This window comes from Macrobrachium nipponense, chromosome 1 (genome assembly GCF_015104395.2).
Source record: "Macrobrachium nipponense isolate FS-2020 chromosome 1, ASM1510439v2, whole genome shotgun sequence".
Lineage (NCBI taxonomy): Eukaryota > Metazoa > Arthropoda > Malacostraca > Decapoda > Palaemonidae > Macrobrachium > Macrobrachium nipponense.
Genome location: NC_087200.1, coordinates 67,125,027 through 67,141,200, shown reverse-complemented (window position 1 = coordinate 67,141,200; position 16,174 = coordinate 67,125,027).

Here is a 16,174-nt window from a genome sequence, read left to right as displayed (position 1 = left end):
ACATATATCTGAAGAGAGAGACAGTAGTCTCTGAAATATAGTACTTATCTCTCTACATTTTGGTGTTTTTATGGCTCTTTTTGTTAGATATATATCATATAATATTTATATATTTATATCTATATATCTATATCTATATATATATCTAATATATCTCATATATTATATCTATATATATCTATATATATCTATATATATATATATACATATATATATATATATATATATATATATATATATATATATATATATATGTATATATTTATATATTTATATATATATATATATATATATATATATATATATTTATATATATATGAATAATTATCACATAAGCGGATACATATAGATCATTCGAACTACAAATGTCCTTTAATATTTAATTCGCTCTACCTCGGCATTGATATATTTTCACATATGTACCGAAGGGGAATTTTTTAGTTGATAATTATTTCGTCCCCTCATGGGATCGAACCACCGTCCTGTGGACGGGAACGAAATCAGGAACGGCCAGTGACGTTATCCAGTCGGCCAACAGATCTATAAAAAATACGACTGAGGCTAGAGGGCTACAAATTGACATTTTGATCATCCACCCACCAATCATCTAACAAACCAATTGCAACCCTCTAGCCTCAATAGTTTTTATTCTATTTAAGGTTAAAGTTAGCCATGAATCGTGGTTCTGGCAGCACTTTTCGGATCCAAGGGACACACCCTCACTCTATCACATCTGGTGAGCAACTGCCGGTCATAGTTGATGGTTTTATACAACATTAATCACTGTACAAAAAACTCGATTGTGCCAAAGAATCTTCGGCGCATTTTTTACTTGTTTTTTATAGTGCTTACAAAGCTGGCACAATAGTTTTCCTTTACAGAAACCTAAAAGCAAAATTAATACAAGAAAATGGCTGTTAGCTTTATACATAAATTAACGAATGCTGGTTCTGACAGACTGAATTTTTATCCGCTTAAATAATATTCATTGAGATAAATATTCAATATTATAAGAAATTCAGTGAATAGTTCTAAAATTCATTCATTTTCACTACAACATTCTAAATGAAGATGAAGGAAAATATAAATATTCCCAAAATTCAAACGATAGGAAAGTTTAACATAATCACTGGGTACTCATTCTTCCTATTCTACTGGAAAGCATAGAGCAACAAAATTACAGCGAATGAAAATGAATATCTCATTAGAGTAATGAAAATTTAGTATTATCAGTGGTTTATGCAGGTAAATTAACCACCTAACACTGAAAGACCTATGATTAATTAAAGGTTACTATTAACTACTCGATTAGTCAAAATGTTTGCCATTATTTCTCAGAGTATTATGAAATACTTCTCTTCAGTATTTTATGCAGCCATACCGAAAAGCTGGCACCCGATGAAACTAGATGCTAAAGAACAGCTCACAAAATATCGAATGAATGTCGGGAACATAAGCTAATTAAATTTATCGTCAAAGTCGCCAGAATTATTGCAGCAAAGGTTTGATTTAACAGAATGTTCGAAGTTTGAGCGCTGAGCCAAGGAGAATCTTTATATTTCCAGAGCTATAAGTTGCCCAATACGGGAAGCCAAACAAAAACTTTTTAGTTTTCTTCTGAAGATTGAAAAAGAAACCCACACAATCACTGTGTATGACGGGTTTACTTATAAGTATTTCCATTTTATTTTACTCAACACCCGAGTACTTTCAGGCCCATTTTCAAGAGATGTGTGGGTTATTTGACTGCTGGGCCTTGACCCAGGCTGACAACCTACACATCTCTTGAGAAAGGGCCACAGATAGGGCCTGAAAGTACTCGAGAGTTACTAAAATAAAATGTAAACACGTAAACACGTTATACACAATGTTGTGGGTTTCTTTTTCAAGGGATTATATTTTCATCCTGACATAGTCAAGGATTAAAGCTTTTTGAGCAAATGCGTGATGGCATGGAAATGCATAAGATATGCAGAGGCGAGCAGTGGAATTTTCATGGGTATTAATAAAAACAATCAGGCAATCAACTAGGCAGCGGCCAAAATAGGTAGCTTATTCCAAAAATGCACTGGAAAAAAAGATTGTGAATCAGGGTTTATAAAAGAAAGCTTTTTTATAGAAACGTGAATATAAGTCGCGGCACATAAAAACTCAATCTATTAATTACAAAAGTAACATGTGAAATGTATAGAAACTACCCTTTAATACATAGGCACAGAGAGCCATAAACATACAAACGCGCGCGCGGGCATTCTCTCTCTCTCTCTCTCGCTGTCTCTCTCTCTCTCTCTCTCTCTCTCTCTCTCTCTCTCTCTCTCTTTTTATATATGTTACGACCCCTTTGGCCGTAATACAGGTTCTTTATACTTAAATAATCACAGGGATCGTAGGCGGTAGGAAAGTACACAGGGTAAGAGGAGTGTGGACAAACGCCAGAATGAAATTAACAATATTTAATAATAAAGTACACTTAACACTAAATCAGCCTTGTGAGAAAACTTAATTTGCTCCTTGTATTTCGTAAATATACGAAATACAAGGAGCAAATAACGGGCTCATAAGGACTCCTAATACTTAAAGCTACCCTAACAAAGTAAGAAAGGACATAATATGCCAAAGGCTCAAATAATAATGTCACGGGCCCAATAATGAAACCACTAACCTACAACTATAAGAAGGAAGTCCAGAGAAAATAAAGTAAGGAAAGCCTTAAACCTCCTACCTAACCGTGGTGGTACTAAACTTAAAACTAATTCAAACAAATATTCAGAGGGGCTATGAATACCCAATACTCCTGACTCAATGCAACATCTATATACATATATAAATAGATTAATACACGTAAATCCTCATGTACTACAACGTGCACAAGAGTTCACGGAGGTCACTTCAACCTTCCAACAGCTAAACAAGGTAGCTCACAAATTGTCCAGGCAGATACAGGGGTCGAGTTCGATCCCGAGGGACAACACAGGATAATCTCCTCTTACCTGGCAATTGCCTCCCTACGTGCCTCCTCAAGAGCCCTAAGCTCTCCTGGACCAGCAGGTGGAGATGGACAACACAGGGCAGTGGTTGGCGTAACGCCTCCTACGTGGCGGGACAGCGTCTTCCGCCAAATCCTCAGGCGGGAAACAGGAGTACAGAGGCGTCGCAAGTGACTAACACCTGCGATATGACAGCCGTGATCAAACTCCAACGATGTACGCACGCCGTAGATGGCTCAGTACATCTACGCAAAACCATTTCCAAGGGAAGATCCGTCGGAGGAATCCTTCAAAAGGCTTATGGTAATCTCCAGAAGGCTGCTAACAAAAGAGTGTAAGTCCAAAAACTTATACAGGCCCGAACTGTCTTAGGCCAGGCCAGCCTCCACTCACCGCACTACAGTTCCATTACAACTCGAAAACAAAATAAAAACAATCGTTAACACGATAGCTAGGTAATTCACAACATGAGGAGGAATCACTAAGCAAAACAACTGAACGTTACGTTAACGTAAAAAAATACAGCTGCTGAACTAAATATAAGAGAACACTTAAAACTAAGGTACAAGGATGATTTAATAAAATAAACAATAAATTACGTTAATTTGACAATATATATATATATATATATATATATATATATATATAATATGTAATATATATATATATATATATATATATATATATATATATATATATATCTATATATATATATATATTTGTTTTCCCCCTCCTTATCCCCCTAAACTACACAAACTGGGAACTCTTACCTGTTGCCAACGGTGCCCTGTCTGTAAGATGTCACGAGGCTTATTAAGACTGCGTAAATATAGAAAAATACTATTTATTTCCCAAAGCAATTGGTTATAACATAGAACAAAATGATTAACAAGTCATAATGGCATAAACACCCAAATTTACCCATAAAGAAACCAGTAAGATAACATTCTACCCTCCTGACTAAGGTTACACTCCCAAACCCAAAAGTGTTTTAATGTCTCGTATTAGTCAGGTTAGAGAATCCCGTTTCTAATCAACCATGGAATCGGACCCATCTTTTCGATGGGCGTTTTCTCCCGACACTCGGAGCAACCACTTGATCTATTCTCGTTCGTCTCAAAGAATGCGTCTTCCACAAGTACCCTGAACTAGTAGGCCTGTAATACGCGTACAAACGAATGTACATGCCTCACAAACGGGGGAACGATCTCTTAGTCAAGTTGCTTGTTCAGCAAATACCTTTTTCTCCAAGTGAACATATTAATAACCATTCCCCTCTTTTCACCTCCTAGATATATATATATATATATATATATATATATATATATATCTATATATATATATATCTATATATATATATATATATATATATATATATATATATATATATATCACCCACAGCCTCTCTTTTTTTACCGGTGGTGGTCCTGGATAAACGAACCACGTGTTAAAGTTGTTCCAAATATATATACGTATATATATATATATATATGATATTATATATATTATATAATATATATATATATAATTAAGTATGTGTTATGTCTGTGCACATGTGTATTTGTACATGTATATGTTGCGGCTCACTTTACATCTGTTTGCATTTAGGTATGAAATAATGCTCTGATTTGTAAAATGAAATCTTATGATTTTAAATTGTTTACTTTTGTTTATTCATTTTAAGTTCTCATGTATGGCCGGTTTACTTATTCTTAATTATCTTCGTTTTTTTTTTTTTTTGCTTAAAAGTATTATAAACATTTGATATTATATAATTCTTATGTTTTTCAATTATTGAAAAAAACATAAGAATTATATAATATCAAATGTTTATATTACTTTTAAGCAAAAAAAAAACGAAGATAATTAAGAATAAGTAAATCGGCCATACATGAGAACTTAAAATGAATAAACAAAACTAAACAATTTCAAATCATATGATTTCATTTTACAAATCAGAGCGTTATGATTGAAAAAAACATAAGAATTATATAATATCAAATGTTTATATTGCTTTTAACCAATTAAAACATCTACTGAACATATTTCATTGATTAAAAGCATAAATCCAGGTAAATATACAAGCATCAAAAATCTTATATTCAGAAAAACATCCAGGCAGAGAAATGCTTAATGACTCATTATGCTACCAACAAGAAGTGAATTCTGCGCAAGAGGACACGTGCGCAGTAATGTATTTTCACTTGTGTTAATAATTTATGAAGCAAGTGGCAAATTAGGTTTCATTTCTATGAAATACTGGCTAATGTCTCCCTGCTATTGTCAGCAATAATTTTCTCTAATTCTGGGAATAGGGTCATTTATTACTGCAGCGTGTTGCATTTGGCGCTGCTGCTGGCCGTGGGAAACGCGTATAATGACGAAGCAAACTTCTCCCAGTATTTCCTATGAATTTAACTTCATGCGTTCCACCTTCTAATGCGTTTTCAAACATGTATTTTTTCCTTTGAACTGAACCAGGATTTCAGGGAATATGAAGTGTTAATTATAAACATCTCATGAAATGAATATTATCCTTACTCATCTCGCGATGTTGAAGAATTATCTTATATACATATATATATAGAAGTTCATATTTGTTTTATCCTTGAAACCCCCCTTTTGCCATACAAAGCAAGATCAAAAAGAAATACTGGGAGTTTCAAGGATAATATGCTCAGTCCATAGATGGCTCTGCTGGCTGTATTTTAATATTTGCAGTTCCTGATTCCATCATCCTTGGGAAAAAATGTTCACCTACTGATAATGAGGGAAGAGTGAGGAGGCAGATCAGCCATATTGGATAATGTTTTCTTCTAGTGAAGAAGTGCTATGAAGATGGAGTAGCACTTTATCTTAAGGCCACCTCTCCTGCAATTGCTTACCACGAGTGCTACCATGAAGAGTGCAATATCAAGATTTCAGAATACATACTTCTCAACAATGGGATCTTCTGCTGCTTTTCGATTTGCATTGGGATTTTAAGGATATGGCCTACCAACCCAGTAAGTTTCCTATGATTTTGTGGCATATGGTTCAACTTTGGTTAGGGGGTTATAATATTTGAAATGAATATTAATTATCCAAGTCTTCAGCCCTAATTATAAATTTTCTATGGATTGTAAGCTCATTATATTACTAGTGTTATTTCCAGCTTAATTCCAAATCTTTATGTTTTGTGCATAGGATAGCCTAGTGGGTGTTCAGATTTGCTTAAATCGATATATCATATAAGATTTTATTTTCCTGAGTTTGTTTTTTCATATTTAATTTAATATTACATAACTTAGGATTTCAGTGAGCTTAATTTTTTAATTTGTTACTAGGCTAGGTTACTTGTGCTAGCTGGAAGGTAGCCTAGTATCATCGGCTTCAGTTATCTTCCTGGTCTTGGCAAATTTATTTAAGTACCTAGTTCAGTTATATGTAATGTTATATTGGCACATTTGCATTTGATATTGATATATTGTATACCATTCATTATGCTTATAAAGGGACTTTAGATAAATGTTACGTTAGCTTTTTGATGGAATTTTTTTCGTGGTTTACAGAATCCATAGTTTTCAAAAACAGGCAAGAGTTGAGTGGGTTCTACCACAGGCAGTCACTAGTGATTGAGATTCCACTTCAGCCATCAGAGTTCCATTGCTTTGCCAAATTTAATATTTATTCAATATAAATAAAGAATCTAATATTTTTAATCTTAGTTTCTTTATCCAATATTGACATTAAAGTTATTGTTACTCTGCTCTCGCTGCTCTTGTTATATTTTTCATTCTGTTTTTGTTTTTGAAACGCGAAAGTTATATTGGAAACTCGGAAAATGATTATGAAATTCTTACTGTTTGCGCGAAAAAAAAAACTTTCCATTACTCTAAGGCATCTTCTGTTAATATTTGTGAAATGATTACAAACTAGCCGTTGCATTGTTCAGGGCTGTAAACAGTTTTGAAATTAATTTTTTTTAAAGTAATTTACGAAATTCTAATTGGATGTGTCATCTAAAGACTCAGGATTATAAATAAAACAAGACGGAAGAAGGCAGAACCGAGCGCACTTAGGTGATGAAGTGACCAAGGTATATTAGAGAACCGGAGGCCATTATTTGAAAGCAATAATAGGATAACGCTCAGTGATCCTCTTTCCATAAGTCCGAAGAGTGCTTTCTTCGTAAGCCTCTTTCATCACGAAGGATAGAACTCTGTTTCATAAAGTCTTGTGTTCTAAGAAACTGCAAAACTTTGCTATTGTGGTAATTTTATGATCCAGAAAGCACCAATGAGAGAGAGAGAAAGAGAGAGAAAGAGAGAGAGGTTAACATCAGCTAGGTGATATATATCTCTAATAAGAAGTTGGAATTTGTCTCTTTCTCGCTGCCAGGTCATTTTCATGAAGATTCCCAACTATTACCCAATATGATCATGAACTAAAAAAACTAAGATAATTAAGAATATTCATATTTTCTTGAATATAATTACACTGAAACATTTTTTTTTATTTTGATAATTTCCGGGAACGCACATTTATATATATTCTTCTTATACTGTTCTTGTCAGAAATGTGTAACTTAGCTATGACCACAGAAGGAAGTCAGTCTTAAAACTAAAAATAAAAATGTTATCGTATTCACATAATTTTAGGCTACATGTTGAACAAGGCATGATCCGACCTCCAGATTACTAGGGGCGAGTGCTAAATCAACGGTCAGATAGTGTTGTTTCACTAACGAAAATTAAAATAAATATGCTATATTCTATTGAAAATACTATTTTGCAGTGTTTAACTTGCACTTTATTTATTTTTTCACATTTCCATTCTACTAAATAAATAATAAATCTTATATCCTAAAATTCCTGTATTTTTAACTCAACGGGAAACAAATGTTTCGGACCTTTTTAGGATTTCTTACCCCTCATCAAGAATAAAAACATCAAGAACAAAATGAACAAGAACAAAAACAATAACAAAGTAAGCGAGAACCATTGCAATTTTTTCTCTATGCATAATAATGTAGTTTCTGGATCGTTTTGCTACATATGCAGAGACGTAATCAACCTCAATATATCCTTATTCTTCCAAATGTCCTGAGCTCTTGATTTATCGTTTCAGTCGTGTGGTCATTACATTTGCTATTCTGAAACAGACTGCCTGAGTATGAGAGCTATAAACACCTAATGGACTTTTGGAAGAGAATAACTGCATTGATAGATGAAAGGACATTTATTTCCTTTATGAATTCATTTGTAAAAATCAAACTATAACAGACTAATTTAGTCTGAGAAAATGAGCGCAGCTCAGACCGTAAGACCTAGTACAATAATCTCATTTATGATAGCCTTACTATGTTGGAATATACTCATTTCAGTTGTGTAGTGTTTCTGCCTTGATTTCACAAATAGATGTAAAGTTTTTTCAAAAAGATTTCTGGAATCTCTCCCCTATGGCTATGATGACCAACTCGGTCCATTGACTACAGCTAAAAAAAAATAACTTCTTAAAATTTTAACGAATCCCTATGATTTGCAAATTCACACAACCTATCGCAAAAATTGAATATAATGGCTCTCGCTGGAAAAGTTTCAACAGTGACCAGTATAGGACCAGAAAGTTGCGGCCAGATATCAACTTACATATTCCTAAGCGTCCTTCCAATGCGTCTAATTTACCAATACTTATTTACAGAAGACCAAATAAAATTATACAGTTAACTAGTTTTTGTAGCTTCGAGTTAAAGCAGGTCTATGAAAAAGAAATTACTACTGGTGACTCAAGCAAATGTTGCTGAACGCAATAGAAATCGTTTTGTTTAAAGTTGAAGGCCTACTTGAAGATAAATAACAAACTACAGCATTCGTGCGTTGCTCGAACAGGGTAAACTTAAATTCGCCTGGTAATCATATCTTCACGGTATTAACTTATTAAATTCAGTGTGTTCCTTGTCGTTTTCACCTTAGTATAAATCAATGCCGGTTTCATCAGACAGCTAAGGGTTGTGGTATTCAAAAACAATGAATCTTTATAGGTTAGAGGGGTTAACTATGAGCTAGACCTTACCCCTATTTTTCTTTACATAGGATTGCCTTACGAACTTATAAATAAAATTTAATTGTCATTTTCTTGATAAAAGTATTTCCATATTATTAGAATAGTGGGGAATTATGCTATTCATCACAGCAGCCTGGAGAGATCAACCTCCACTTTAAAATTAGAAAAATAGTTAAACAAAATCGAAAATACTGAAAACTATATCCAATGGCATTATTCCTGCCAGTGAAATACGGTGATACGATCGAATGGTCGCTGTATGTTCCTCTGCTTGCTCGTATGAGAGCGTTTTTCCTAGTTAAGACTGTACACTATTAGGCGACCATTTAAAGAAATAAAATAAATATCTCCTGCACGTTCATATATATATATATATATATATATATATATATATATATATATATATATATATATATATGTATATACATATATATGTATATATATATAGTATATATATATTACATATATATATATATATATATATATATTATATATATATATATATATATATATATATATATACCCATATATGTATATATATGTATATATATATATATATATATATATATATATATATATATATAAAATGTATAAATATGTATATATATCATATATATATATATATATACATATATATACATATATATATATATATATATATATATATATATATATATATATATATATACTATATATATATATATATATATATATATATATGTATATATACATATATATATATGTATATATATATATATATATATATATATATATATATATATATATATATATATATATACAAAAGAAGCCACAGGAAGAGCTTTAAAAGAAACTGCAATGTACCAAGGACTTTCGTGTAATTAACACATCTTCGGGCCCCAAGATGTGGCAGTTACACGAGACTACTTGGCACTGTTGTTTCTTGTTCTTTGCAAGGTTTTCTTGTGCCCTCATCCGATACATAAATCACGGTTTTAAAAATTTTATTTTTAACGAATGTATATATATATATATATATATATATATATATAATATATATATATATATATATATATATATATATATATATATATATATATATATAGACTCCAGTCGGCGAAAATAATGCTTCAGGGGGTACCATGATACATCAGTAGAAGGCCATAATTTATTATCAAAAACGTTTCGCACACAAATCTCGGTGCATCATCAGTCTGTGAATAATAAAATAAGTAAATACATTATAAAAAGGAATTCACAAAATTACAAGCTAATTAAAAATTAATGGTTTAAAAAGAAAAGCAGAAGTTAAAAGATAATTTTTTTTTATAAAACTGTAAGAAGAAAAAGAGAACCAAAACACCAACCATCCATGGGTAAAGACGAAGAAGGAATGGCAAAAACTGACGTCCCAAACAAACACCACGGCTTCACCTCTGTATTTGACATAACTGTCTTTTTGTTTGGGAAGTCAAGTTTTGTCATTCATTCTTTGTCTTTAGCCATTGATGGTTGGTGTCTTCGTTCCCTCTCTCTTCTTACAATGCTTTAAAAAAAATTTAACTTTCAACTTCTGCTTTTCTTTTTAAACCTTTAATTTTAATTTTTAATTAGCTTGTAATTTTGTGAATTCTTTTTTGTAATGTTTTTACTTTTATTTTTTACAGGACTGATGATGCGAAACGTTTTATAATACCTATTGATATATATATATATATATATATATATATATATATATATATATATATATATATATATATATATATATAGTATATATATATATATACTATATACATACATATTTGTGTGTGCGTGTAGAGTGAGAGAGAGAGAGATAGAGAGAATGTAATTGCCATTCAACCTGTGAATTGCCGGCCTTTTCTCACAAAGAAAGCTCCTGTTTGTTACTTTTTTTCTTTCATCAAGCAGTTTTAGAATGTTGCTTTTTCTCTATGTTCAACGTCCTGCGTATTACCCATTTAATTTAAATAACAATGATATATACACAAATTTCAGTTTGCCTGAGTGAACAGATTCACGATCCGCATGAATGAAACGGTTTCGTTCCCCCTTTATAGTTGGCTTTGTCTGTTATTCAAACTCAATATCTTTATATAGTATGGCAGCCATGACTGTTAACTCTGAAATATAAAATTGAGCTCAACAGATGAAGACTCCATATCTGCTATGAGAACAAATATAATAGACCATTCTTCATTAATATTTATAGTACTAAAAATGTATCAAATTATTCCTAACATACCAAAAAAGGAAAAAAAATCCACACTGGGAACAAACCTCAAACCCTTTTTTTTTCTTCCCACAAACAGATCCATTAACTCAGGACCCGGACACTAATGCATCAGAAACTGATCAAAAGACCGGATATGAGGCGAATGGATTTAGGTCCTGTTCGTGGTCCTTAATGGAGATTGGCTGTTATTACGTCACTTTTAAAAAGAAAATTGTGCTTAATGGATTATTTCTGCCTCAGGATATGTTACACAATCATACGGATGTCTATTGTGAACGAGTTAGCAATAGGAATACGAATACATATTATATGATAGTTAATACTTTAAGCTACAGGGATTAGGTTTCCCCGTTTTGTGCCCATGGATATTGTCAGCAACCTTCAACGTGATGATTGCGCTGTAAGTCCTACGAATAATCTTTTTAAATACATAAAAATCACCATGGAACTGTAATCTTTACGTAACCGTCTAAAACAATCTCTTCAGAGGAGTGGGTACTATAGTGAGTCCATGTCCACCTTATTTATGAGAAGGGTTATTAGCAATAAGTAAAAGATGTCATGAAATCTAACATTCTCTAGAAAAAATAAGTTGTTGTTTCTCCCATTAATGAGATGTAATTAACCAAAACACACACCACACACACACACATATATATATATATATATATATATATATATATATATATATATATATATATATATATATATATATATATATATATATATATATGTGTGTGTGTGTGTGTGCATGTATGTATATGAGTTTGCTGCTCTGTACTATAACGTCCGAAACTTATCGACTGGAAAATAGTTAACCATAATTCAGACATGGTTAATGTTTGAATTACCAACTCATAAATAAAATCTGTGTTATTGTATCGGTTTAGCTCGTAAGTATTTTCGAATCACATTCGCTTCGTGTGTTGGAGAGGCTTTTACGATTAGGAAAGCTTGACTGCCTTTTGGTAAAACTAAATTATTACTCTTATGAAAAGTCTGCTCTTATGATCTAACTCATGGAAGCCTTTTTCATGGTTCTGGTGCCATGAAAGAAGGAATGTTTAACTTCCTCGCTGGAAAGTAAGCGCCAAACTTAAATTGCCTTAAAGTTTTAATCAAGTAGAATGAACTCTCAGAATTTCCAGAGCCAAGTTCGAAAAATTTATTTGCGATACATAATTTTCCCTTATATTCTGAAAGACTGAGTGTCTATTGCATTCTTTACTTGATCTTCTCCATGGCTGTATGTAAAGTGTGCTTTATTGATCCGTCATTAGGTTTTAATAGACGGAGTCAAAAAGTCATAATTATTTATAAGTCAAACTCCGAGAACGCAGACATAATGAAAACGCAAATAAAAGTGAGCACAGTGAATTTCCCAGGGTAAAATTGTGATGGCTGTCATCATAAAAGAGGCGAGAGATGAGAGAGAGTGAGATTTTTTTTATTCTTTATACACAACCAGCGACGTGGGTTGAATTGTAAGTTGAGTTGAACTCCAAGTAGCGCATTATAAAATGTTGAAGGCAACATCCAAGTAATTGAATTCTGCAAGATAGCGCCAAAATAAATAAATAATTGAATAAATAAAAGAAGGGCGAAAAGCAACTTTACTAATGATGCTAAGTAGCGTAACTATGTATGAGATTTAAGAGGGTAATAATAATATCAATGAAGTCTAAACTGTGCAGCCCTTGGAAAACGAGTTGTCTTGGCATTCCTTTCTTCATACACAGGTGGATGTGTATGAAATGCAATTGTTTTTGTTTCATTATCGGTTATTTTAAGTTGTTCTTTATATTGTCTGCAGTTTAAGTGTTTTACATTGAGATAAGGGCGTGTTAAGAAAACTGGAATTAGGTATTTTCTTTTCCTTTCTTTCTCTCCGTCAAAAATATAAAGATAATAAACTAGTCTTCATACATATTTGATGTCTCCTTTTAAAGTTTATCTTTTATTAAACCAGGCTATAGGCACAGAAATTTAAGATTATGGTAGAGCTTGCCTTCACAACCAAATTGGTTAATGGACTCTGATAATCATATTAGGGCATTAATTCATCACTCTTCTCCAACTACTCATATGACTGGGTTGTGAATTTTAGCAATTCTCTTGGTTTTCGTATAATTAAGGAATTATTTTCTAATTACTTCGAACGTATTTCATGCGCCATGAGAAGCTCGGAAAGAAAATAATAATAATAATAATAATAATAATAATAATAATAATAATAATAATAATAATAATACGGTTATATACAGTATTCTGAGTACAACGGGGCTGACGTAGCAGTGTTTTCACAATGCTCAGGGCCGAAAAAAAGGATATGACAGAACTCGCTCATTGATTATAAGATTTGATGAGACGTTAGCAGGATCCAAAAACAAATAAAAAAATGCGCCGGAGTTTCTACGACTCAATAGAGTTTTCTGTATAGCATATAATGCAGTAGAATCTCAGTCGCTGTCCATGAAATTTTCGCCCATGCCCGGTGGTACCCTGTGTTGTTGGCACCTAGATAAACGATCAAGGCTAAATTCAACTTTAGAGAAAATAAAAACTACTGAGTCTAGAGGACTGCAATTTGGTACGTTTGCTGATTGAAAGGTTGATGATCCACTTACCAATTTGCGGCCCTCCAGCCTTGATAGTTTTTAAGATCTGAGGGTGGACAGAAAAACTGAGGACTAACAGACAAATGGCCATCTCAATAGTTTTCTTTTACAGAAAACTAAAATAGTAGAATAAGTTCGAAGATTTGAAACCTGACTAGATTTGTGGGATGAAGAAGTGGTGTGTCATTGTGCTGCACGAAGAGTGAAAAAATAAAAAAAACGCTAAACAGTGCACCACAATGTCCAAGCTAGATTGCGCTTACCTCCATGATCATGACTCGATTCTGAACATATACGGAAAATTGTTATTATTATTATTAACTAAGAATCGACTAAACATAATCCACATCCTGTGGAATGAGTTGATGGGGATAAAGGATTAATTAACGTCCTAACAAGAGAGTCCATTAGGCAAATTCTTCACTAACCTATAAAGCCTTGTGCTTATAGCCTGGTTTAATTAAAGTCAAACTTCAAAGGAATGGATTGAATATGTATGAAGCCTTTCCATCATTTTTGAAGAGAGAGAGAGAGAGAGAGAGAGAGAGAGAGAGAGAGAGAGAAATTCCTAATTCGAAAAAAACATTTGCAATGAGGATCGTAACGTGACTATGGGTGAACCATGTCTCAGACAAGTTTCAGATTGTCTGTTGCCCGTTTTTTTTTTTTTACTTATTCTCGGATAGAAGGGATGCTATGAGAACTCACTGTCTCATGGCCTCGTAATCAGAAATGACGAAAATATTTAGCGATGATTGCGTATATTTTTATATTGGTAATTTATCACGTTACACTGACATCACAAATCATCTCGCTTTTCACAAAATCTACTATATTGTTTTTTTGTGTAAATTTTATTAGCAAAATTTTCTCAGTTCTAATTTTACTATACATAAGAAAGTAATTTTATGTGCCATTGTATACAGTTGTTGAAATACCATTCGCCTTGTATTGGTTCGAATACTTTTCCAATCGTTGACACTGATGTTGCACCAGTGATTTTCAACTTCATGATTTCCTTAGATTTTGGAATTTCTATTTTTACTATATCTACTTTTGTAAAAAAAAAATAAAAAAAAAATCCTCCTAAACACTAGTATTGCCTTATTCAATTAAAGTTCGATCATTCTTACGAACTTGAACAGTCTGGAAAATAGATGCTCATTTGTCTGAAGTTTCTTTGATGTTACGAATATTTTTTACAATATATATATATATATATATATATATATATATATATATATATATTATATATATATATATGTGTGTGTGTGTTGTGTGTGTGTGTGTGTGTGTGTGTGTGTGGTGTGTGTGTGTGTGTGTGTGTGTGTGTGTTTGTGTGTATGTATGTATGTATGAATGTATGTATGTATGTATGCATATATAAATAAGAAAGTAATTTCATATTCCACTTATAGAGTTGTTTAAATACCATTCGCTTTTATTGGTTAGAATAATATATATTGGCATGCGGGATAATACCATGCTCTCTCTCCTCCCTTAAAAGCCCCATGGGTCAAGTAAAGAGGCAAGTCAAGTGAGCAAGTGGACTGCTTCTCAAATAGCATAGGGCAAGTACTTCTTTACAAAAAGCAAGTGAATCAGGCAACCAGCCTCTCAGTTTGTGCTGTGGATTTGGAGCATGCACATACGTTCTTTGTTTTACAATACATCTTACGAAGACTGTAATTAAAAATGTGTCCAAATTATTGTACAGTGAGATGTCAGATATAGGTAATTGAGGTGAGGTTACTCAAGAAAAGCGAATTTGGGTAAGGGAGTGGATAAAAAATTAGAAATGAATAAGGGCCTTCAGCATATATTTTAAGAGAGCTGTATTGCAAAAATCCCAATGAATATAGATCCGGCTTAAGAATGTTCCCAAGCGTTTTTAAGCTACTTAATGAAGTTACAGAAAAATTATACCTTAAACTTTTACATTTCTGTTTTACATCATTAATTGTATAGTTTTCAATTTCTTTTTGTTTACATATGTCAATGAGAGCACTCTTGTGCCACCTTATTTCGATATATTTCGGTATGCATGTTCCACAAACACTCATCTCCATGTACAATAGAATAAACTTGTATGTTACATCTTCAGTCCATTTTGCAGGCATTTCTGAATATATAAAACTAAACAATGAGTAAAATAAAATTCCCGTATTCGGCACAACGTCTGTCCTGCAACTGAGCTGGAATGGAAGATGATAAGGCTTCTCAAGTGCATATTCACACAGGTCAATTAGATGTCAAGTAGCTTCTTAGTGGTGAATGGAGGGGAAGCAACT